Here is a 27,149-nt window from a genome sequence, read left to right on the forward strand (position 1 = left end):
GTAAAGTATTTGCTCTACTTAATTTTACTTGTTTTTTTAAATCTTCTATTAAATGGTTCTGAAAAAAAATCCTCCCTTGTCATTAACTTTAATCACCACTAGAGGGTGCACTAAGCCTGCACTTGCTTCAGATTGGTTCTCTGCCACAGCTTCAGCAGATGACCAACACTGAGGTTATGGGTCAGTTAACCAGTGGGTCTAGTGGTTAAGATTTTCCTCAGAGCTGCACACTTTAAACATTTCAGTAGTAGTCAGTTACCTGGTCCCCCCACACGGTTTTGACTGATGCATTCAAAGGTTTTTAAATTGGGGTGTGACCCCCCCCCCCTTTCACACTAGTCTTGTCCCATGATGATTAAACAGATTTAGTTCCCCTAAATTATCATCAGTCTCATTTAATGACTGACTCACAATCAGTACTGTGCAGGTAACAGCTAGACAGACCTCACCCCACATTAGTTTTTTTTTTTATTATTTGGGACAAAACAAATGCCAAGTGAGGTAATTTAGGAAGTGTAATTTTGTCCCCCCCCAACTCATGTCTCAGCACACAGTGGTCACAATTACTGTGCCCACATTATATCTGCCAACTGAACTTTTTGATTTATCAAAGTATCCAGTTTGCTCTGAAATTCATTTTCTGTAAAAGGGAAATGTTAGATATAGGCAGGCTTGGGGAGAAAGGGATTACTCCTAACAGGCTTACATAATTAGGACTGAACAAAGTTCCAGAATATTGCATTAAAGTTACAGAAAAATGGAATCGGCTACATTTACTAACAGGATAACAAAGAATATACTAGACTGTAAACGTACACACACGACTCTCACACAACATCCCTCTGATCTCAAGTGAACGCAAATGCAGTGTATTCTTACAGAAGACACACTTGTCTATACAGATTACATAAAAGTAATCTTATTGATATTTTGTCTTTATGAGCATATGCTTGTATTGAGGTCATCCAGAAGGACCTGAAAGTAATCAAGTTACATTACTTTAATGTTATGATACTTTTACGTTACTCACTGCATTTTTTTTAACAGGTAATAGGTAACTATCGGAATATATTTTTAAAATCATTTTGGCTGCGTCCCAAATTGAATATTTTTACTTTTTACGTACATATGTTTTGTGTTGCTGTTTTTTTATGTTATATTTTTTGAGATATGTTTTGACCCTCAGGGTCACTGTAGAATGTAGCATATGTCTTGTCACAGTAGAAAAAGCATAGACGTTTCTAATAAAGTTCACAATGGTTCTCTTCTAGTTAAGACTCTTAGTCATGAAAGTGAGCCAGCATGAACAATACCAGGAAACTGACACAGCTAAATGGAATTCAGTCATTTTTATCATCACCTCCGCCAAGGAGGTCATGCTTTCAACCGTTCACCTGTTGGTTGGTTGGTTGGTTTGTCAGCAGGATTACACAAAACACACTAAACAGATTTCCACTAAACTTGAAAGGAGGATGGGTCTGAGCCCAGAATAAACCCCAGTGACCTCTGCTGTGGAGCTTTTTTTCTAATTTTCTTTAACATTGCGGGTAAGGGCATTTTTTCACATTCTTGTTCCTTTCTAAGGGAAATGTGTCTGGATCTTGATGGAAAAAAATCTGGCGTATTTAGGTGGCTGGTATCTATGAGTGAGTACAATTTAATGCAGATCCTAGATCTGGTCAGCTTAATTATGGTCAAGCAGTTACAGGTGGTTTCAAATTTAGAGTGATTCAGCGCTATTGAATTTAATGTGAGGCTTGATTGAATTGAAGGGGACTGGTGGGCCTTGGCGGAGGTATGCTTTCCATACTGCAATAAATCCAAATAATTTCAATTGAAAACAGCCTGTGTGGATTACAGCTTTACAGTAACAGTTGCTATCTTGTCTTTATATTTACTCGGTTCACTGTTGTGACACTAGTCAGCGTCATAATCTTAAAATACTTGTAGATCTCATGTAAACCATGGGTGCAAAGGTTCCTTACAACATCAATTACATCACATCAAGCCACAAGTATTTAAGGCTAATGGACAGAGCAGAGTGGGGGCTGTTATCACTTTAACCCATTCACAGCTGAGACCCTGGAGGAACTGAGCCCCCCTATCCATCCTCCCATCCCCAGGGGGACGCCACGAGAGCTTTGTGTAAAGACCACCTGCCATCTGCATGGTGTGAGTCACTCTACATCATCTGGATCATGAGGCCATCGCTCCTAAATGCCTGCTGGATAACAGCTTGAATACATCTGCTGCTGTATAGGCTGGGACCAGAAATCATCTGCCACTGAAAGAGAAAAAACATTATTTGGCACTCTGGGATTTTGGGTTTATTGTAGTTCATGCCCAGAGTTCATACGTAATATGAGGAGTAAGTTCCACATAAAAAAAATCAGTGGTACTTTCACTGTCTTGTGTGGTAGCATCACAGCCAAACCATGCATTGATAGCTTACGTATATAATGCATAACACTGAATCTAAGCTGTGCATCTGTTACCTGACATAATGACATATGTACAGGCAGTAACACTGACACCTCCAGAGCACATCCCTTTCATCCATCCAGCCCTGAGCCTTCTGTTGTTTTCCACAGAGACACATGATAATTAGGCTCAGTTATCCTGCAAAGCCGGGCTTTTAAACCCACAGATCATACTGAGAATTCATACTTGGAGGCTGAGGTCATGACTGGGCAGCCATATCGGTTTACAAGACAGATTCCTCCTGTGCGGGGCTCCAAACCATACACTTGCAGCTGCCTGGAACACTACTTGGCCTTTCTGACAAAGATTCAGCTGTGTGACATTTATTATGATGGAAAATTGAACACAGTGGCTGTGCAGTTCAAGACAACTCACACCAATTGAAATCAGTTAATCCAAATGACAAAAAAAAAAACAGATTTCATCACTCAACCCTTGGGGTATCTAACCATACAAATAGTTGTGGTTTTATGTCTGGGGTTAAAAAACTGCCTCCGAGATTTCTGTTTCTACCCCAAAACAATACTTTGTGGTGATCAAGACATTAACAAATTATTCTAAATTCTTTTTACAGAAACATGTCTTTCACTGTCAGCACATTGATAAGCCACCAATTACTGAACAAATGTAGTAAAACAAAAAAAAAAAAACAGGAAAACTTATGTTTGCCTTCTTTGATGAGAATGACGGACCTAGTGATCACAGCTGTGATAAGCCTCACTCACACTGAGACACGTCGCTACAGGCGCAGGCCCTTCAACACCATAGAAGTGTGTTGGTTGAAACAGCGTGTTGAGCCTGTGGAGTGGGGCTGCGAGCACAACCGGCTTATCAAATGCGAATAATGGCAAAAGTGGTGCACACCAGGCACGCCATACCATAATAAAATCCTGGTTTTGCTGGCGATGCATGTTGTGGATAGTACCTGATGCCTGGCATGCTTTTTGGTATCCAGCTAAACCAATACTTAAAGGTGCAGTGTGTGATAATTTTAATCTAAAACATAAAAAATGTTAACTACAATTATCAACAGAATGTGAAGAAATAACAGTTGTGACATTATCTCAAAAACTTCCATGTATTGTGTTGAAGCGTTATACTGAAGGTAGCATGCTAACCAGCCATCTTTCTCCATGGCCGTCCAAAGCTCCTGTGCTAGCGGTGTTAACACCAACAGTTCCCTGGTAGATTGGCTAGCTGCGTGGCTAACTGAGCTAACAGTAGCTACAGTCACAGATATATAAACAGAGTACCGTAAGCAGCAGTTAGCAGTTACTCTGGTGATATACTGCCTCTACTTGTTGGGAGTATAAATCAAAGGTGGCCAATTCTTATGTATTGCACCTTTAAAGTTGGAGTCAGATTAGAGAAGAGAATCACCACCTGCATGACACAGAGGGACCAGAGTTGTCTCTTCATCTGCAGCTGCATACAGAGAATCAAGACCACCGTCCCTTCAACATATCCTCCATTGTCCCTGTGTTTGTGTTGCATGGAAGATGATGCCACTGCAGTTTCCACAGCATCGCTATGATGATCAGATAAGAATCTGACATAAAGAGGGTACTATGTGTAGCGGAAAACATAATTAAGAAAAGTGCCTGGTACCAAAAGTGAGTCAAGTCAAGTTCAGCCGAGCTGTATCATACAGTGGAGGCTTTTGATCCACTTCACTGTTACACATATAAATATTAAGGCAGACCCAAGACCCACAACAGGACCCTACCTGACCTGATTTGACTGAATATTTCCTGGACCAGCTCAGGGTTCAATTTCTGATTCTAGCAGTGTGAGTGAGCTGTGATGGCTTCCACACTTGTGTAATCTCAGGCTGCACTTGGAGACATATTTAACAGAAAGCTTACTGACTTTGGTGATCCCCTGACTTTTAATCCAGCGCCACCAGCGAGTTGACATCTGGGGTTCACAGTGAAATATCTCAGCAAAAAGATGGACTGGCATGGAATTTAAACAGACATTTATTGTTCCCGGACACTGAGTCCTAAAGAGTTGATCCCCTCTTGATCTCCTGACTTTTGTATGAGGTTGACAATTTTTTTTTTTATGTCCCCCTCAGGATGAATTGTACTAACTTTGATCTCATAACATTTTATCTAGAGCCATCAGCAGATCAAAACTTCCGTTTGTCCCATGCTTTGCTTTATAACCAAATACAGACGTTCTCATCAGCCAGTGTGAGCCTAAATCCACTGAAATTGTTGTTTTCGTAACCTTAGAATGAGCACCTTATATCTATAGATGGAGCCGGGCCTCTCCCACAGAGTCAGCCATGTCGTGCCAGTATGTTTCTACAGTTGCCCAGAACGGAAAAACTATGGCTCTAGAGAGGGCCTTTCACATTTTTCATATTTTTAGTAGCCAGTGTAAGGGAGGGTTAGACGAGGGGTATTTTGTTCATTGCAATCAGTAGATGCCATTTAATCCTGCTGGTCCTTTAAATGACAACACTGTACAATCAAAGAAGTCACTCAAACTTGATGGCCTTACAAGATCTCCAGTGACATTAACACACATTCTGTGACAACAGTCTGAGAACGTTTGTGCATTCATACACATTTGAGTGTCCTTAAAGCCCAAATGCTTCTGTCCTCTTCCATGTTTATTCAAGCGCTCCCCATTAAATGAATTTGGGAGTCAGCGCTGAGGTCCAGAAAGAATGCAAAGCTTGGCTTCAGACCTCTCAGTATTTCAGCAATACAGATCTCACCCTCAAACAGATCGTCCAAGACCAGAGTCAAGAGTTTGGAACACCGTCCCAGTCTAAACATCGTCCAAGATGGCCAGAGATTTAACAAGTGCACCCTTCAAAATGAGTCAATGCCCATTCTCACCTCCCGTCCACCAAGTCTGCTTGTCTCAATTCAATATGACAAAGTCAAACAAACAGCCGGCCCGTGGCAGCACTGTTAGGGTTTCTGTGGGGTGCTAATAGGTTGGCAGCTGGCAAGCAGAATGAGGCCTCTGGGCTTGAGAGTGGTATGAAGCACAAATAAACACAGGGGCATTCATTTTCACAATTTATAGATTTTCAAATAAAAATCATGTGCTTCCTGAACTTTACTGACCTCGTACGTTCAGTGTCGCATGAAGGAAAGAAAGGCTCCCATTGTGGCCTGAACAGTTGAGTGTTTGAGCCAGGTGTGAATGGGATTTTCTCCAGACCACCTTAACATCTCCGTGTACGGTTTGTACGGCGAGCAGGAAGTCATCTTCCCCTTCTTCAAGGCTACGCTTTCTTGTTTGTTTAATCAACACAGACAGGAGAGCAGTGTGTTTTCTTTTCAAAGCCAGAGCTTTGTGAGAATACTTTGGAAGTAGAGCAGAAAGCTTATACATTTTCATACTGATGCCAAAGATGGACTGAACAAACATCACAATCAACTGAATCTTGAAAATAAAACATCTCAAAACTGTGTACATACAGTATGAATTCTGTTGTCCTGTCCCTTGTGTACTCTGTAAATCATCTGACAAAAAACAATCACCCCAAGGTCCATTTAGTAGCTGTTAATATCACATGTTCTTCATCAGCATGAGTACCGGTAACTTTTCTGAGAACTTCTCATCCATGTTGGCCTAAATATTGAGCTTCAAAGTTCATGCTTGCCCTTAAAACCGCAGTAAATAAACTATAAAAAAAAAAAAAAACTCGTCTGAAGGTCCATTTAGTACGGAAGCCCTAAAGGGCCATGCATTCATGCATTTTATTTCCTCCGTTTTCCCGTGATAACGAGTTAATATCATTTGTTTTCTCGAGATCTCGAGTTATTATCTCGAAATAACAACTGCCGTTTTCCCGAGATAACGGGATAATTTTCTCGAGATAACGAAACTTTGTTTTCCCGAGATAACGGGATAATTAATTTGAGATCTTGAGAAAACAAAACGATAGTGTAGTATATTAAATCATTGCAGGAAACATCATTCAGTGTATCGATCACCGCGTCACATATCTTTTCAATCCAGGCCTGACACAGGCTGAAATAGCATCATGCCTTGCTATTACAGATAATATACACATTAGTGTGCGTAATCTAAAAAGACGGTTAGCAAGGCTTCAGCTATATCGGCGGCGCAATCTAAGTGAGCCTGATGTCGTCGTTAACTATGTAGCTGACCAGCTACGAGGTCCCGGGCATCTCCATAATCTCAGGCCTATTATATCACAGTCATTATCTCGAGATCTCGAATTAATTATATCGTTATCTCGGGAAAACAAAGTTTTGTTATCTCGAGATCTCGAGAAAATTATCCCGTTATCTCGGGAAAACGGGAGTTGTTATTTCGAGATAATAACTCGAGATCTCGAGAAAACAAATGAAATTAACTCGTTATCACAGGAAAACGGAGGAAATAAAATGTATGACTGCATGGTCCTTTAGGGGCCGTAATTTAGAAGCTGTTCTGGTGCTTTCTATATTGTCACATGAGCTTCATCAGAAGATTTAAAGCTCCCATATTATGCTCATTTTCAGGTTCATATTTTCATATTTGGGCGTCTACTTAAAAAATGTTTACATGCTTTAATGTTCAAAAAACACATCCATTGTCCATCGCTGCAGCACCTCTATTCACCCTCTGTCTGAACGCTCCATTTTAGTGCCTGTCTCTTTAAGATCCTCTTCATGAACTGCCCAGTCTGATCTGATTGCTCAACTCTCACAGTCAGTCACAACTCTCTTTAACAGCTACAGCCTCTGGACAACTGGGCAAAGACAAAATTATTAAGAACTAGGGCTGGGACTTTATCGTGTTAATTACGATTAATTAATTACAGAAAAAATAACGCGACAAAAAAAATAACGCATTTAATCGCAATTTATTTTTGCACTCCAAACAGCGCGGAACGTTGCTCATTGCACGAGTTACCGGCAAACCCGTAATACTGATGCACAGGACACAACACGAGAAATGGAAACCAATGAGGAGTTGTTGCTGGGTTCGGTGGGCGAAAATTTCAGTTTTAAAAAACTACCGGGTGGAAACCTGGATAAAAGCACAGTTGTGTGCAAATTGTGCAAGAAAGAATTTGCCTATCCCCGGAGCACTTCCAGCCTCCGCTACCACCTCAATGCCAAACATGTTGCAGCTAGCACAGACAATGCTCCTAGTTCGAGCAGGCAGTGTTGCCAATCCACACTCGACAAGATGACAGGGTTCAGAGCCAAAATGAGTAAGTCCACAACTGACAAATTAACAAACGCACTGGCAAAGTGGATTGCAGTGGACTGTCGGCCACTCTCGGTGGTAGAAGATCAGGGGCTAGAAGCGGTGGGGAGGCAACCACCATTCCGACATACCGCCATTCCGACATTAGGCCCTAATTGTCGGAATGGCAACACTTAAACCTTTAATTAAACGTCCCATCATTCCGAAATTTTTTGCCTCCTAAGGTCGGAATGGTGGTATTTATTTCTTTTTTAAACGTGTTGCCATTCCGACAAATCTTTTAAAAGGGTTAGGGTTAGGGTTACAGATTGCGGGTTATGCTTAGCCTTGTCGGAATGGCGGGACGAAACTTTGTCGGAATGGCGGGACGTTCGCATGTCGGAATAGCGACATGTCTGAATAGTACAATGTTGGAATGGCGGTATGTCGGAATGGCAGCATGTAACCAGAAGCGGTGCTACAGATAGCGTCGTCTGACCCGCTTTTCTGGAATGTGCTGTACTAAGTGCTGTTTTTTATTTTAATAAACAAAAACAACAGTGTTTAAGACATAGAAAGTTTACAAAAAGTCCTGAAAAAGCTTGAATATAGCTAACTTGAATTTAAATTTGTGCCTTGTGAACAATGCAATCATAATATTCTTTATTCGTATTGCACTTTATGTTAACACTCAGTGATGAAAATAGACACGATTTTGTTGTTTAAGCTCATTTATGTGTCTATTCATTGATTCAGTCATATACCAAAATCCATTTAAATTGAAAAATGTTGCTTCTCGTGTCAAATATTGATATGCGATTAATTGAGATGAATTAATTACAAAGCCTCTAATTAATTAGATAAATTTTTTTAATCGAGTCCCACTACTATTAAGAACATAAGAGCAAAGTTCATGACAGGACTGCTGCATGTACACATAGGAAAAATGTCCTATACCAACCATTTATTTACTGTACATATTCAAACAAGAGCCATCATAGACAAAGACACAAAATAGTCACAAAAACTAAGCCAAGTTAAAGGAAAAAGCCATGTGTAGAAATCCAAATTTTTATTACATGCATGCTTTGGCAAGTTGTTTTGGGGAGACAAAAAGAACTTATTATCTTGTTTCAGCTCTCAGAGGTTATTTTTGGCCCCTGACAAGCTCCACTGGATCCCTCCAGTACAGTGTGGTTGCAGGGATGCGAGGACTGCTGGTTATTCACTTCCCCAACTCTTTTTCCACTGGCCCTCACTACACAAGTTCTGGGGCTTAATGGGTTTGGTCCAACGATTTTTAAGGTGCCAGCAGACTTTCTCACAGGAAGAAACCAGCCAACGACATGCTTTTTCAAGGCAGGGGTAGATTATTGCTGGTTGGTGTTTAAGTAGGGAACAACCACAATGCTAGATGTGAGTTACTGAGGTCAAATTTGTATTTCAATCAGGGATCTTAGAGCTGCATTTTGAGCTTGTTAAAGAGTTTCTGTACCAGTGATCCAAAAAGAATTCTGATCGTTTACTTGAGTAAAAGCACTAATACCGCACTGCCTTGCCTTCTCTCGAATACAATGGAACGAGATGGCACTCAACTTGTGATGCTCAAAGTGGGAAAAAAAAATTGATTTACAATTAAACAACAATGACTCTTTCCAGAAATCATGACCCAGTTACTCAAGATAATCCACAGACGTTGTTGTGAGAAGTTTCATGTAGGAACTATTTTCTTTCTGCATCATTGAGCAGAATAAAGTGAACTTTTTTTCAGGGATGAGAGGCTAGCCAACTAAGCTAACTAAGCTAGCTCAGGTTACAGCTCAGCCGCGGAGGATGCCAATGCCAATCCTTTGTGCTGAGGCCGTATAGCACAGCAAAATCAAGGTTTATAGGGAACCAAATCTATATGCGGATGGTGTCATTTTTTTTTACAGGCATTACACGCTATCCCATTTACTTCAGAATGATAAGTTAAAGCATAAAAGTTGTCTAACAATCACATTCCCATATGTACAATGAAAGAGTTATTGGTTGCTGTAATCATTCCTCTTGTACCGTGCCGGCTATGGAGAAGAAAAACATTATGCCACATGTTCTGAACAAACTGGCAGACTTGCATGATATTGCTCTCAGTGGACTTATTTAAGAATCAAACATAATAATGTCATTAAATTATTCTTTTCTGGCTCCAGAAATGCAGTTTACTAACTTCCTCAGCAGTGGTCATGTACAGTACATCTTGATGTTCACATTACATCATCCAGACTGGAGCACAAATAGGTTGTACTTAGCAAACTGTTGCTTGTATTTTCATATAACATCATTGTGCGACATGATAAGCACTAAAGGGCTATTAAGTTATTGTTGTCACCCACCGTAACTATCGGAGGTTATATCACGCCGTTTTACTCAGAGGGAACCGGGCCAGTGTTTGTGCTTTGATTTACAAGATCAGTAATAATGAGCACAAGACTGCCCATGAATGTAGTGCTTGGTGCTTTGATTGGAGTCATGTCAGTGCATTATTCTTTTCTGTGATGATAAGTGTTGGTGCCTGGGTTGTAAGCCATAGAATACAGTACTGTAGATTTTTAAGGTTTGCTTATTGATTTTGAATATAAATATTTATCTTTGAACATTTTCGGCATTAAATCCTGAAAAACAATCATTCTACACACAAAAACTTGATGGATGCGTATGTGACATGTTTGTAGTAAGTCATAGTAGTAATATCACCATTTTCCCCTTTAATTTAAAGTAATGTAGGCTGCTCTTCAGAGATGTCTCCTGGTTTCTACAGTATGTTGTAATCTGACCTGTTTGGTGAGTCAGGCTGCCAGGCAAACGCCACCTCTGAGCTGTGATGAATCCTCAGTGTGCTAGGAGGAGGGGGGTGGGGGTACACTTCTGCTCCTGCTGACACATTGTAAATCAACCTCTGGGGTCACTTGGCTATCTCCTCCTGTTGTTTGCATGCAACACAGAGATTGACAAAGACTGCCCCAAACTGGACCTTGGCATCGCCGCTGCTTCCTATGCAAACCTATCTGGCCTGAATCCATAGGTGCACTTATATCTGTGCACGCTAACAATTTACCCACAATGTTTTCCTAACTATGTAGATTTCTTGCTCAAACCGAACCAAAGTGTGAGTGTACGACAAGGGTGACACCTGTCACATGCAAAAGTCATGTTGGTTGGGGAAATGGTGATATATTATGTCTTATTGGCAATCGACCAATTCTGTCAGTGAGGTTGAAGAGGATGTGTTGGTCACATGACAATGCCAAAACATTGATATTTAAACTGAAGGCTTAGGTTTGGGACTCCAATATATTTATATTGAATGTGGCTAACATTGAATACATTACATACTAAAAAACAATAATAATAAAAAGAATAAAACATGTTTGTTAGGCATACCCCATGTTGTCTGAGGCGACCTAAGCAGCCACATTATATTATGAGAACAGAACCACAAAAACACAAAATGATAGTGACAACAATAAACATGAATGAAACCACACCATAAACAAACTACAGAAGCATAAATCATACAAAAGCCAAAAGCCATCGAACCATACATCCTAATACCAATATAAACACATACCTTAACATAAATAATGTGGCCTAACAAGGTGATTATACCATAATTAGAAGAGAAAAGGAAATCCCTATCCACATTATTCATATTAATGGCCTTATTATATGGGAAACTAGACTGCTTCTCAGGATAATTGCTGAATGGAAATAAATTTAATGAATGTGTATCACACAAAGTGCCTCTATAACACTGGCTGTCACCAAGCCAAATATGCATCAATCGTATGCAAACACTTGTTTTTGTGTTGCTTATTTCTCACAATGTTACCAACAGTGTGCTCTCTGTTTACAGTGCTGAGTAAGCACTTTGGCAAATTAAAATGGAGTCGTTTTTTTCTTTCAGCTTTCACCTCAGGAAGGTGAGCTCCTCCCCTGAATGCATTTTTCCAGGACTCTCATCTTACTCAAGAAGCCTGGGATAATTACACCATTTGTCACGTCGCTCTCCTATCTGAAACGACACTGAGTTTACTTAATTATAGAGCTCTTTACTTGTCAAAATTGGTTGCCTCAATCTGTGGAGTTGCTTTGCCTTGCCTTGGGGAAATTATGTTTCTGGCTGTTTAAGATGCTGCCTTACTCAAAATAAATGAATGAGTAAAATTGCCCCAATTTTTCAGAGAGACAACACCTGCTTGTCATTTCTCCGAGAATCAGGGATAAACAAATTATCCTCAAAGTGTAGATATGTGAGGTTACTTTTTCTGTCATTCTCATGAGTGTTTTCTGGTAGCTTGGTCCATCATCACACGCACACAGCAACCTCAAGGGACTCGACGGCGAACAGCAGCACAGTTATTGATTATATTAGTCAATAAAGGCTAGTTTCCTCCCTGACTATTATACTAATGCACTTAGGGTGAATGTCCCGGCTAGCCTTGCAGGCCAGGTTATAAAGTGCACCAGAGCTCCTAAATTATTCACAAGGCCCCTTCACCAGTACTGGGTCTCCATTAGAGACAGCAGGGAAAGAGGGGAGAGGGGGGTGACGATGATGTCACCCGGCCCCATGGAGCCAGACAAGGGCACCTGGGACTGAATGACGGAGTCAGCTGTGGAGGACCACAGCTCTGCCGGAAGAGTCTGTCTGAGGAGACGAGCGTTCTGCCTCTGCAGGTCGATTCACCAGCAGGCCATGTTGGTCAAGAGGGAACACTGTGTGCGTGTGTCTGTGAATACAAGCTTATGTAACCAAGGTTCATAATGACTGATGACTGCACAGGGAAAACACAGTAGCTGAAGACTGAAAAATACAGAGACATATTTGACAAGAAAGGCCGCAATTCAATGCTATACACTAAAGCTGTAAAAGTATAGATGGGTGACAAATTCAAGGAAAACTCTTAGTAATGTTTTCTACCATGAGCCTCCAGCAACAGCAGTAGTTTCAGTGCTCCTTGTCATAGATTGTACAAGTCTCTTAATTCTACTGCAGGGATGAACTCGATTCCTCCAAAAGATAATTCTTTGGTTATCATCATTTGGTGTTTTGGTGATGGTGATGGAGAATGCTGTCTAACACCTTGCCCTCAGGTGTTCAAAGGAGACCTAAGATGTTCTTACGGCACACTATAAACTCCAACAAATGCCTAGAACCTGCCTAAAAGGCCACTAGACTACCCAGGGGTTCCACTGAACCTCCTAACTGACCACTATAACCTCCAAAAGGATTACAACTTCCACATTCACCACTAAAACCTTTTATGGGACCACTACAACCACAACGAACCCACCAAATCTCTTCAGTGTCCCCTTAAACTTCCTACAGAGCAGAATCTTAAAGACTGGTAAAACCATTTCAATGACTAGAACTAGAACCTCCCAAAGAACCACTAGAACCAACCCACATAAAGACCAAAAAACCACCTAAAAACATTTAGAACCTCCAAAAGGACCACAAGAACCACCTGAAAGATCCATACAACCTCCCTAGCGACCACTAGAACCTCTTAAAGTACCACTTAAACCACAAAGGACTGCTTAAAAATCATCAATGATCACTTAAACTTCCTAAAGGACCACAGGGACCACCTTAAAGGTAGATAGAACCTTATCAGTGACCACTTGAAACTCCCAAAGAACCAATAGAACAACGCAAAGAACCAAGAACCACCTACAACTTGGCTAGAACATTCTAGAGAATCACAAGAACCACATTAAAGACCCAAACAACCTCCTCAATGGCCACTATGTAGAACTTTGTTTAGGACCACTGGGACCACAAAGGACCCACTGAATTTCCTCAATGACCACTGAATCTTCCTAGAGGACCACAAGAACCACCTTAAAGGCCAACAGAACCTTATCAGTGATCTGTGACTACTAGAACCTCCAAAAGATTCCTTAAATTCTTAATGACTACTTAAACTTCCTGAGGGACCACAAGGACCGAAGGCAGACAGAACCTTTAGGACCAGTAGAACTGTATCAGTAACCAATAAAACTTTCAAAGAACCACTAGAACCACAAAAAGAACGAAAAATGGCTAGAACCTCCAGAAGGACCACGAGAAACACCTTAAAGTTGTAGAAGATTTAGAAACCTCCTCAATGACTACTAGAACCTCCTACAGGACCTCTAGAACCACAAAGGACTGCTTCAAACTTCTCAGTGACCACTAAAACTTCCTAAAGGACCAACTTAAAGCAGATTGAACTTCATCAGTGACCACTATAACCTCCCAAAGAACCTCTAGAACCATGTAAAAAACCATGAACCGCCTACAAGATGGCTAGAACCTCATGAAGAACCACCTAAAAGGCTCATACAACTTCCTCAGTGACCACTAGAACTTCCTTTAGGACTACTAGAACCACAAAGGACCATCTGAATCTCCTCTATGACTACTAAAACTTCCTAGAGGACCACAAGAACCACCTTAAAGTTGTAGAAGATTTAGAAACCTCCTCAATGACTACTAGAACCTCCTACAGGACCTCTAGAACCACGAAGGACTGCTTCAAACTTCTCAGTGACCACTAAAACTTCCTAAAGGTTGAGATTTGATGACTGTGAAGACAATCACATATCTTTTTTTTCATAGGCTACTTTGTATGAATTTCTAGGTGTGTAGTAGTGACAACTTCACATGTTATAGAACGACACCAACAGTTTGACAATGCTTTCTTTCTGATAGTGAGATGAGAAGACACCACAATCATGTAAATGTGCAAACTACAAAGCTGCAGCCACAGTCTGGTTAGCTCATTTAAGACCGGAGGCAGGGCCGAGCTCTGTTGGAAGCTGGATCAAAAAATGTTCCAACCAACACCTCTAAAGCTTGCCAATTAACATGTTTTTTTACATGTAGACATACAGAAAGGTTAAAATGAGAGTTTTGGGGTTTAGGACTACTGACTTAAAGCCTGCGGGCCTAGACTATCATCTTTCATCTCTTGGAAAGAAAGCAAATACCAATAAGCATATTTCCCAGAATGTTGAGCTATTCCCATTGACCTTTTCTTTTAAAGGTTTAAATCAAGATGGATACAGGTTATATGACATATAGGCGACTTGCATGAACTCCCCGCATCATCTCATAATGCAATTAGTCTAATAGTTTTTGTTCTTTTTTTTTTTCATTTAAAACCCTAAACATGTCCTCTTCTTAAATAGATTGAAAAGCATAAATGTTTTGATGGAAGGACCACTGACAAAGATTGTGGAGATTACACCCTGTCCTCCTCAAAACTGGTAGTTTTCCTCAGTCCAATGCTGCCAGACTGCCAGAAGAGTGTAATGGGAATTCAGATTGCAGTGAAGTAATCCACAGTTAAAATGCAACCATTACTTATGTGTCGCTCTGGTGTCAACACCACTGTGTGACATGTGAAACAGGGTGAAGTGGAGGAAAGCTTGATTAAATCGGTCCAACTGAGCACTCTAGTGTCATAACAAGGACACACAGAGTCATTAGCTGCTCCCTTCAGGATGATAACAATTTACTGTCCTGATCTGATTACTTATAGTGACAAGTTACTGCTTTATAACAAACTCCATACCGCTTGACTTCAAATGTATTCTCACTGTGCTCCTATTTGTCCTGTTGTGAACTCAGGGAGCCCTTGTTAGAGGCTATGAAAATGAAACGCAAATCGTACTTAAAAGCAGATGAAATAAGTCGTGTTCTACAGCGTAGTGTGAGGTATTTCCGCTCTCCTACTGGTCTGCTTCTGTCTCATTTCTGGGAAGTTCAGCTCGTAGAATACACAGAAAAACACTAAAACACAGTGGAAAATCAACACAGTCAGCAACCAAGTCAAGAGAGATGAAAGTAACCCCGTCGCCAAGAGTCATCTTTCTTTCTCTCTCTCTCTGTCTCCTGTCACTCTATCTGTCTCTCACCCTCTGGACAGAGGGCTTCGGGGAGCCTGGAAAGGTCGTCAAATCACTAGCACAAACTAACATCTGGTGCGTCACTGAGGCCCCTGCTGGACCTTTAACTGTTTAAATGACACAAGCTCCAAGTCCTGACTGAATCCAGTTCAGATTACAAATTAAACAATAACTTTAATGTGTTGAGTTTCATATCGCAACATAGGAGCACAATCTGTCTGTGAAGTTGTACTTAATCACGTCAATGCTTTGAGCTAAATGCAACAGATTAAGCTGATGTTTGGCAAGTATAAGTACCACATTTGCTATCTTACAGTAGTTTAGCGTGCTAGCATGCTAATATTTGCTATTTAGCACAAAACACAAAGTACAGCAGAGGCTGTTATAAACCAAAGAATCGGACAATGATGGTGGCACTCAAGGACAAGGGATGGACTGACTCTGTGTAACACGGATGTACTCACAAAAGTTCATGACAATCGAGCTACCAGTTGCAAGATATTTCAGCCTGGACCAAAGTGGTGAACAGAGTAACTGGCTAAGCGACATACTGACATTGCCATCCTTAGATAGCTAAAAATGAAAGATTTGGACGGTGTAGCATAAACTGTCATGAATGCATTTACATCAGCCTTGAGGGGTTATAGCTAAGGAGGTAGCACATGTTGACTATTGATCAGACGGTTGATGGTTGATATTAAACTCAATGTGGAAATCTTGAATTACTTATTTTAATCTATAGTTACATGATCTCGGACTATGTAGTTTATTAACATAACAACTAAGATAAACAACTACATCAATGTTTGAATCACCTCAGTGCGTACAACAGCAAGTCAAACCATCACATTTGATCACATTGTGACTCGCTGATTCTGTCTTCAGTGACTGTCGTCTCCAGCTGCTTTCTCTAAAACCATCATGACGTTTTATCTGATGCCTCGGGTCTCTGGTGATGAACAGCTCATCAGGCTCAAACATGTTGAGCTGTTACACCGATTATTTAAACTGACAGGAAGGAATTTCATTAGAACTGGACATCGGAGAGCCCTTTGGCGCCATATGCCATGTAACTGGTTGACCAAACTATTAGACTGATCATATTAGGGAAGAAAGAATTGAGATGGACGAAATTAGATTTCAATATCAGGTTTCATTCACATACAGCCAGTCATTGTCACTGCACTTAATGCAATAAATGTAGAGATTAAATACAGTGTTTATGGCTTGAGACAGATGGGAGAGCAGATGTTCACCTTCTCTAAAAACAATATATCTATCTATAATGTATAACTCATTCTGAATTATTATTGCCAGTACAAGATAATAAACATGTCTATATAAAACTTGCTATAAATCTGTTTTTATACTATGGTTACTGTCTAAATATACTCCACCATGTCATTTGTAAAGAAAAATAAATTAAATTATAATTTAAGCAGAAACACACATTATAATGTTTGTTATAATAAATGTGCCATAAATTAAGGCCTGATAGGAGGATGATATATGTTGATGATGTTGATTGTGTGCACACTTAAATGTGCATGTATATACAATGTATGCATTGTACACTCTTTCTTCTTCTAATTATAAATACTGAACCAACTGAATTTAACCCATACAAGCCCATTTTAGGATATTTAAAGTGGACAATTAGGAAATTTAAAGTAGGACATTTAAAGTTTTTAGGACATTTAAAGTGTTTGTTACAAGCGTGTCACCATGGGTTCTTACGGTTTAAATAACTGTACATTTATGTAGCAGACAATCTTGGCCTAGAACCACACTATGATCACTCTATGATCACTTGTTGCACTGCTGCATTACTGTCCTCAGGCTAATAGCTAACCCTCACTCTGGAGTCTCTGTGGTCCCAATGACCCCTGTCTTCAGTGCTCTCACCCTCTATGGAGGAAGGAAGTGTATTTCCTCTGCAGGGATCGATAAAGTGCGGCAGAGGAAAAGGTTACGAAGACCACAGTTTTCCACTCTGACCTGCAGGATTAGTTAAAGGTTGACTATATTTGGGCCATGACGCAAAAAAATTCACCTTGATGGTGTCCTTAATTATTTTTTACAAATCTATGGAAGTTCCTCAGTGAAAAACAGTGTGTGCATCTGCCTTTTAAGTAACCCCCAAACTGGAAGGCTTTTAATCTGAAACACTAACAGGAAAGTGTTCAGTTTTTAAAAAGACATTCTGTGCCCCATGCCAAAGTCGCTTTTCAAGGAAGTAATTTTTCTATTTCATGTGATCTCTAATTTATGCATCATTGATGTCAAAAATCACACAATGGATGTTAATAAACATGATCAAGATTAACTTAATGGAAGTACAGAATATTCAAGCTATAGGAACTCTTCCTGGCAAGTCCATGTTCAGTATAATGCATTTTCACAAATAAGCCAGACAAAATATCTCAGGGGCATAAATAAATAAAAAATGCTGTAGTTGCAATTTGGTAAAACAATGCACTGATTTTCATCTCGGCTGCCTAGACAGAATAATCACTTTGCCAAAAATGGGTTCCAGATGTGTTTTTTTTCCAAGGCACCCCATTGAGGGTGAAAGCCATTTGTTGTAAACTGTGCAAAACGGGCGCTGTTGAACAAACAAAAATGTGCAGAAACCATCCACAGATGACTCCTTTCCTGCTATAATTAGCCTTCATGTGTTCACCTCCTTTCACTGCGTCAGCTGCTTCGGACATTTCAGACAATTGGAGGCCTCTGCTGCCACAGTTTGAATAGTCCCTCTGTCCAACATTATGTTAAAACAATCCCTGCATCCCTACCACTAATTGTGCTTTGTACATCAGAGAGTCACATCAGGAACTGATCAAGAGCTGCAGACGTCCATAATAGTTTTTTTTCTGATCTGCTTCTATTATTGGTGCTGCAATACTTAAAATCTTATTCTTATTCATCATTGGTAAATGGACACTCAAAGCGCTTTACAACACTTGTCACATTCATTCATTCACACACACATTCATACTCTGATGGCAGAGGCTGCCATGCAAGGTTCCAACTGCTCATCAGGAGCAATGTAGGGGTTCAGTATCTTGCTCAAGGACACTTCGACATGCCAGCAACCTTCTGGTTACTAGACGACCCGCTTTACCTCCGCCCATTCACTCATATATCAGCAGTAAACATTTTAAATTATCAAAGCAAAAATGTGACAAATAATTTTTTATCAACCAGACTCTACTTTGGAGTATGCTAATTCTTCTTCTTCTTTCCACATTTTTTCTTTTCTCTTTTTTCTTTTATTTTCTACAGGACCTTTAAAAGACCCAAAAATTATTTGTATATTATACATTAACTGGCGTGCAGAAGATATTTGGGAGGGTACTTTGGGAGCCCTGTTACTTTTTAAAACAATAAACATATTCATATTCAATAAACAATTCAATAATAGAAGTATTACAGAAACAATCGCACAATAGAAAGTAAGGATTTTCAACGTGTAGTATGTAATTTCTGCCACTAGGGGTCTCTCAATCAAAACAAAACAAAAGAGGCATGAAGGGTTTGATCATGGAAGTTGATGTTACTCAGGCACAAATGTTCATGGACGGTAATATTTTAAAGTTTTATTCACGTTACATTCAGTCACATTAGCCGACTTCCCTCCTCACTACTTAAATATTGTTGGAAGCATTTGGGATAATGTAAGTAAGCAACTCAACCAAATATATGTATAATAATAATGTAAGTAATGTGTTATTAAGTTAACTTAATAACACATTACTTACATTATGAATAGAAAAATACAGTTTGTAATAAAATAAGAACAACATTGTCCACCCTGTGCCTACAGACATTGTTGCCTCTGCTCAGATGTCAGGACTACAGGACTGTTTGTAAGATCAACATCAGAATAAACCAGCCAGAGATACAGTGGACATCATCCATTTTCTATTCAGCTTCTTGTTTTGGTGAGCCATGGAAAATGTTCTGGGTTTGATCAAGTCAACATTTTGTTTAATGATTTTTGGTGCCATATCAAAGAACTGTTGATTACACACTAATTTGTCCTTTGCAGTACAATATACATATACACCGATCAGGCATAACATTATGACCACCAGCCTAATATTGTGAAGGTTCCCCTTGTGCAGCCAAAACAGCTCTGACCTGTCAAGACATGAACTTAAGACCTCTGAGGGTGTCCTGTGGTGTCTGTCACCAGGGCATTTTATAGTGGATCCTCTGGGTCCTGTATGTTGGGGGGTGGGGCCTCCATGGATCAGACCTGCTCCAGCACGTCTTACAGATGCTCAATCAGATTGGGATCTAGGGAATTTGGAGGCCCGGTCAACACCTTGGGCCCTTTATTGTGTTCCCCGAGCTGTTCCTGAGCAGTGTTTGCGGTGTGTCAGGGCACATTGTCCTGCTGGGGGGCCACTGCCATTGGGTAGTGTTGTTGTGATGAGGGGGTGGACTTAGTCCACAACAGTGTTTGGATGGGTGGTGCGTTTCAAGTGGCATTCACATGAATGCCAGCACCCATGGTTTCCCAGCAGAACATCCAATGGGGTTATGAGATGATCAATGTTATTCATGTCACCTGTCAGTGGTTTTAATGTTGTGGCTGATCGGTGTATGTTAGCTTGCTGTAACCATGCAATTAACCATGCTTGCAATTAATCGAGATTTTCTCACATTTCACAGCATGTGAAATGACATTAATGACATGTTAGCACGTAAGGATACTTTTTTTTATCCAGCTGTGTACCATGTATACATTGACATCTTGTCTCTGCAGTCACTGATTCTAATTTTCTGTGCATTTATTATCCTCCAAAAAGGCTGCAAATCTTTTGTTTAATGCCCCACTCAAGAAGTATCACACTGACTAAATCCTATTCACTGAGTTCAACTGTCCGGAGGCTTCTTAAGAGCCTTATCATCTTAAATGGAATCGTTCCGTGGGAAGGGCAACTGAGTAGTGTGTAGCATGAAGTAGACAGCCAAGCTGGGCTTTCCACCCTTTGATAATGAAGTCCAGGACAGATTCAATGCATAGCCAACCTTTCTCCTGCTGTTCCTCCAGCTATTAATAGTGCTATTCTTCCGGAAGAAACGACAGGCAAGGCAAGCAAGCTTTACAATGCCTCCCTGCAGAGGATACAAAGTGCCTTTTGATTCATCCATTACCTGCAGCAGAGCTCGGCCACACATTTATTATGAGGTGTAATACAAAAGCTTAATGGGAAAATACCGATAATTAATGGCCTTAATAAAGGCTTTTGCTTCAATTATGTAATAATTAGAGGCTTAATGTCAAATTTGAATTCACATTTGTATCCGTTAAAACTTACTGTTATCAGACTTGACAGCCCGTCCTCATCAGAAAAACGACTGTATAGATGTACAGAGCAAATAGGTTTTCACAACCCATGTTTGTTTATTGTGAGGAGGTGATGTCTAATGGCCGTGGTAATCATGAGGTAGCACAGGAGGAAATCAGGGAAAACAGGATGACAAATACTTTGGGTGCCTAGACCTAACCAAATTGCAAACGCACAACGGTCTGATACGCCTGTTGCTGGTACATCATGTTTTTTTTGGGAACGGGGATATATGTTGATAGGCCTGTATGTTGTTTTGGGAATCAGGAAGGAACACAGTTACATCCAAAAAGTACTGCTTTACAGATAACTAGTTACTTTCATTCATTGCATTACTTTTGGGTTGCTTTAGCCAAAATATGAGCAGAAGTACAACTAGGCATTATAAAATAGAAGAGGGTAAAAGTCCAGTGGTGGGCGATTTTGAATAGCCTAATAAGTGTTCTTTAATTAATACTAGGCCTATTATTATAGTAAAAACAAAAGACTCTCGCAGCTATCTTAGTGTTACGTGCTATTTCTCGCTGTAGAGAGTTACCGCAACTTCCCGATAAAAAGATTGCATTTGACTATTCCTTAACGTTTTTGTCTTTTTCTCTGCTAAACTCAAAGTAATGGTAGTAAACCTAGTACGAAAACATAAAGATTGACTCAACACATTCTTCATCCGAGGACATTATCTCTGGTGGCACACTGGCCACGGTTTGGATAAATTGTTAAAAAACATCAATAAACACTTACTGGACACAGTAAATGTAATAACATTACCCAAATCCTATTTGAAACGTGATACATTATTCCATACTGCTTAGAGTAATACATTACTGTAATGCATTACCTTTTTAGCGTGTCAGCCCCAACACTGATCTTTACTAAATATGGACATTGTTTCCTCACCATGCTGATTATTACAGTTGAAGCTCTTCACTTACAAATACTTAATATGAGACAGATCTCTGTACAGCTGTGTAGTTGCTATTAACTAAATGTCATTATATGCATTTTCATCTAAATAGTTTATTTACATGTAAATAGAGCCATTAAAGTAATTTCAACTTATGGATGATGAGTTAAGCAGCCAACAACACATTTTGGCTAACTTCTGTTTGACCTTACATATTGTTTGTATCCTCAATGTTAGTTACAACAAATCTATATTCACAAGCAATGTTGGAGAGAAATGTTTTTGCAAATGCATTTATTCACCCACAGGAGAACATATGCAGTCACAATGCCTTCCTCTATTGGCTCAGAAAGATGCTGAACTCTGGGAAAAACAGTAAAAAAAAACACTGAAATCATAAACCCTATTCATAGCAATGATGACATTTTATACAGCCACTATTATACCATACTTTATCAAAATTATATACCAGGCGACTGTGTTATATTTTTTCAATCACTGATATAACTTTGGTATTTTGGCAACAGTGAATTATTATGTACTGAAACATAAAAACAATTGAGAAACAACTCGAGAAAGTATTCGAGATTCACAGTGATAAAAGTCATGGTGAGTTAAATCAAAAACCGCATGTAACCAACAACTGATTAAAAAAAGTTGCACAGCCTGATGTTTAACAGCTTCCAGATGTTGCTCCCCACAGTTATCAGTAAAACAAAACACCTTCCCATAAAACCTTTATCTGAATTGTGTACAATTATGAGGAAGGTAAATGCCAAAAGGCTCTCCTTGTAATTTGTCATAATTTTTTATAGGGCAAGGCTTTTGTATTTAAAGCCAAAGACTGGAAGCATTATGGCAGAGTGTTTGTTGAGCATGAAACAGGAAAATAAACACTGTGGTGGGTTGCTATTATTTGCAAATAGTTAATGTAGCATAATTCCGCTCACACAACATTAGTAAATCTTTCCGAGAGCATGACTCAATAATTACCCTTTAAAATCCATCAGTCTTTGTAAAGTCCACATGCTAAAACCATTTGTCCACAAAAAAACAACAGTGTCAACAGTCATGCTCGCAGTTCTGTGAGGCTGTAAGTCAAGAAAACTATAAGGTTGAAGTCAGTTACTAATAATGTTATGAGAATGAATGAGGTCTAAGGCATTCCCTAACACAAGTGCATACATAAAGAATAGGCTGGCTTTCAGTATATGGTGTGTTACCCCCGGTCCGCGAACAGCGACGAGCTCTGACCATCAGCTCACCACGAGCATCCAGCCCCAGTGATGTCGACACAGAGTCTAAATTCTCTACATCTACATTAAATGTTTTACTTGTTTTTTTTCTTTTTTCTTTTCTTTTTAATTAATATATACACATCTTAAATATATTTACACTGACATTGAAAAGTCTCCATGTTCTTCTCTCCAACACAGTGAGAGCATAATATTTCAAATCACAACTACACTAACATGGTCACAAGAAACCTTCCCCCTTTTCTTCGGCTTTCATCCTCAGAAACGTGTGTCTCCAATAACATTTTCCCTACCAGGTAAGTGTGTCATCGTCACATTGTATGGCTGAAGTGTTAAACTCCTGTGCTGTAACACCTGTACACTCTCTGGTTGGACAAAGGAAACTTGGCCAAAAAGGTTAGTGGGTTGTGGTCCGTATAAACCACCACATCGCCTCCAGCACTGCACACATAGATCTCAAAGTGCTGAACTGCCAAGACCAGGGTAAGGGCTTCTTTCTCTGTGGTTGAATACCACTGTTGATGCCTATTTAACTTCTTGGAGAAATAAGCCAACCAGCCTGTCTATTCCAGTAGAATCTGTTTGCATCAACACTGCACCTACTCTAATATCACATGCATCAACTGCAAGCTTAAAAGGAGCTGAGAAATCGGGTGCAACCAACACAGGTTCACTGGAGTTCACCCAGGTTCACCCAAAGTTTGGGACAAACCTCCTATAGAACCCACACATTCCAAGGATGCGCATTAGATGTCGCTTAATCTGAAGTACAGGGAAATCCAGTATGGCTTGTACTTTGGCTGCTCTAGGCATGACTGAACCTCGGGCCAAATGACACGTTATCTGACCTTTCTCAATTTCACATTTTGGCCAGTTGAGACATGATCTGCCCAGGCAGAGCTGCATACCACCACATCATCTAAAAAGGTCACAGTGTTGTCCAACCCAGTTACCACTTTGTTCATCAACCTTTGGAAAGTGGAAGGTGTGTTTTTCATTCCAAAGGGGAGACCTAGACACCAATATAAACTGTCTTGGGTTACAAATGCTGACACCTCCTGTGCTCTCTTTGTTAAGGGGACCTGCCGGTAACCCTTCAACAGGTCAAACTTGGACACAAATTCAGCATGACCTATTTTGTCAATGTAGTCATCTAGGTGGGGAATAGGATAAACATCAGATTTAGTGACATAATTCAACTTTTGAAAATCAATACAGGGGTGAACAGTCTGGTTAGGTTTTGGGACACGCACCAATGGCAAACTCCACTCACTCAATCCCTGTTCAATGGCTCCAATCTCCTCCCTATACCTCAACTCATCTTTAACCAAAGCCCATTTACTGTGATTAATTCTGTAAGGGTGTTGTTTAATGGGAGGTGCATTTCCTGTATCTACATCATGTGCTAGTACATGGGTATGACCAGGTGTATCTTTAAACAACCCCTTCTGCTCTTCCACCATCTGAATTACAACTTCTACTTGCTTGCTTGAGAGGTAAGACAGTTGTGCCCTCAGATCTGCCATAGCTATGGAGTTTTTCAGCCTTGCTGTAACTGGTTCTACACCAGGCATTCCATAACCTTCTTCCCTCAATCCCCCGCCTTCCTCAACCTCAAACTCTGCAGAAGTGTCCCGCTCAATATAGGGTTTGAGGAGATTCATGTCAAAAGCTGGTCTTTTGTCTATGCTCAGGAATGCCAGTGACATAATTATGATCACCTAATTTCTTTATGATGGGATAGGGACCACTAAATCTTACTCCAAGGGAAGCTCCAGCCATAAGCATCAAAACCAACACCTTATCACCTACCGAAAACACACACTTGACGGCCTTCTTGTCATAACAGGCTTTTGTTTTGCTTTGAGAAAATTCTCAGCTTCTCTTTAGCCAGCTCACAGGCGGTTTTTAGTCTATCTTTGAATGTGGCCACATACTGCAAGACCCAACTCACTGTCTTGGGCTCCAACAATCTCTCTTTGACCATCTTAAGAGGTCCCCTCACTTCACATCCATACACAAGTTCAAAGGGGCTGAACCCAGTTAATTCATTCACTGAATCCCCAAGGGCAAACAACAAGGGTGGCATGGCTTCCTCCCAGATCATGGTCTTGAGAGTCTGATGGTAGCATTCAATGGCACCTTGAGACTGAGGATGGTAGGTGGAAGACATCATTTGCTTGATACCTGGTTCATGCATAACTTCCTGGAACAATCCTGAGGTAAAATTAGACCCACAGTCATGTTGAATCTCAACTGGAAGGCCAACTCTAGAGAAGAGAGAAGATCTAGAGCAGAGCCCCTGCCTAGGGGTACCACTTCTGGAAATCAAGTGGTAACATCCATGATAATCAACCGATATTCATTACCGGTCTTGGTTTTGGGCAAGGGCCCCACACAGTCAATGAACAGGAGAAATAGATTCTTCCATTGCTGGTGGAGAAGACAGAGGCGCTACTGGGATCACCTGATTAGGTTTGCCCACCAACTGACAGGCATGACAACTTCGACAGAAAGAAACCACATCCTGATGCATTTTTGGCCAGTAAAAATAGCACAATATCTTCTCCTGGGTTTTACTTATCCCATGGTGATTAGCCATAGTGGTTTCATGAGCCAACCTCAACACTTCAAGCCTAAAACTTTGAGGTAACACAATCTGAGCCACAGTCCTAGCCAGGACGGCTCGGAGGCCTCCACTTCCTCACCAAAGATCTGTCTCTAAAATATCCCTACTGCTGCTTCATTAATGTCTTTAAAGCTTCCAGCTTGCTCCCTTACATAAGCCAAAGTAAATAAGGGCCTCCCATGAAAACAGATTTGCTGTGTCAAAATCAGTTATCTTAGCAATGAAGGTGTCAACTAAGTCAATGGAAGAGGCCTCTTGGACACTCTGGCTTTCAAGCTACTCCTACTAGATTGTGAACAGGTTGCTACACAAGCTGTAAAAACCTCTGGGTGTTCTTGTTCCAAAGCAGACATCACAGGCACAACCTCACAGGGCTGCTTAGTCACTCTTGGGGTAATACACACTTTGGTGCCGGCCAAATCATTACCTAATACAAAATCAATTCTATCAACTGGTAATTCAGGGATAATGGTTACCACTACAGGTCCATCTACAGTGTTAAACTCCAAGAAAACCCTCTGCAGAGGGGCTCCAACAAATCCACCACCAACACCCTTCACTGGGATAGAGGCTTTTAAGTCAGTGTCAGGGGGAGGCTTATGACTCCCTCAGGCAGAAAGGACTGAGTGGCTCCAGTATCCCTCAGTATGGTTATAGGGGTTGGTTGAGTGTCCACACTTTGAATATACACTACCATAAACTAACGTTAATAGCCTTGCAGCGTGTGATTCTTTGACGAGCTGAATACAACTCTACGTATCGCTGTTTGCAAAAGGAATGCGTGTACGCCACCAACTAGTGCCTGCGTCTCAGCTACACTTAACACTAACAAAATCTCCAAATTAGGAGGTCTGGCATAATGGGAAAACAATCCCGGACAAGCCCCCAATAATGTTACAAGAATGAATGAGGTCTAAGGCACGCTCATTCCCTAACACAAGTGCATACATAAAGAATAGACTGGCTGGCAGTATATGGTGTGGGCTTACCCCCGGTCCGCAAACAGTGACGAGCTCTGACCGTCAGCTCACCACTAGCCACCAGCCCCAGTGGTGTTGACACAGTCTCGCTTAAGTTTTATTGGTGGTTGGAAGTTAATCAAAAACTAAACTTGAGGTATTGGGTGTTCATCTTCACAGCAAAACAGTTACTTCGATGTCGGGTCCCACACAGGTGGGTCACAATGCTTTAGCGCTAAAATCCACACTGGACACAGTTACCCAGCCTCATTAATACACCTGGTTCACTGGGTTAATTAATAAGCCCCACCCACTACCAGCCAGCCAAATCAAAGAGGAATTAATGCCTACAGAAGCATACTATTTAATCTAACAACATGTTGATCTCTTAGTAAAGCATGTTAACATGCTAACATCTGTTAAAGGGAAAGTTCTCCCCAAAATCAAAAC

The sequence above is a fragment of the Pagrus major genome, chromosome 12 (genome assembly GCF_040436345.1).
Source record: "Pagrus major chromosome 12, Pma_NU_1.0".
NCBI lineage: Eukaryota > Metazoa > Chordata > Actinopteri > Spariformes > Sparidae > Pagrus > Pagrus major.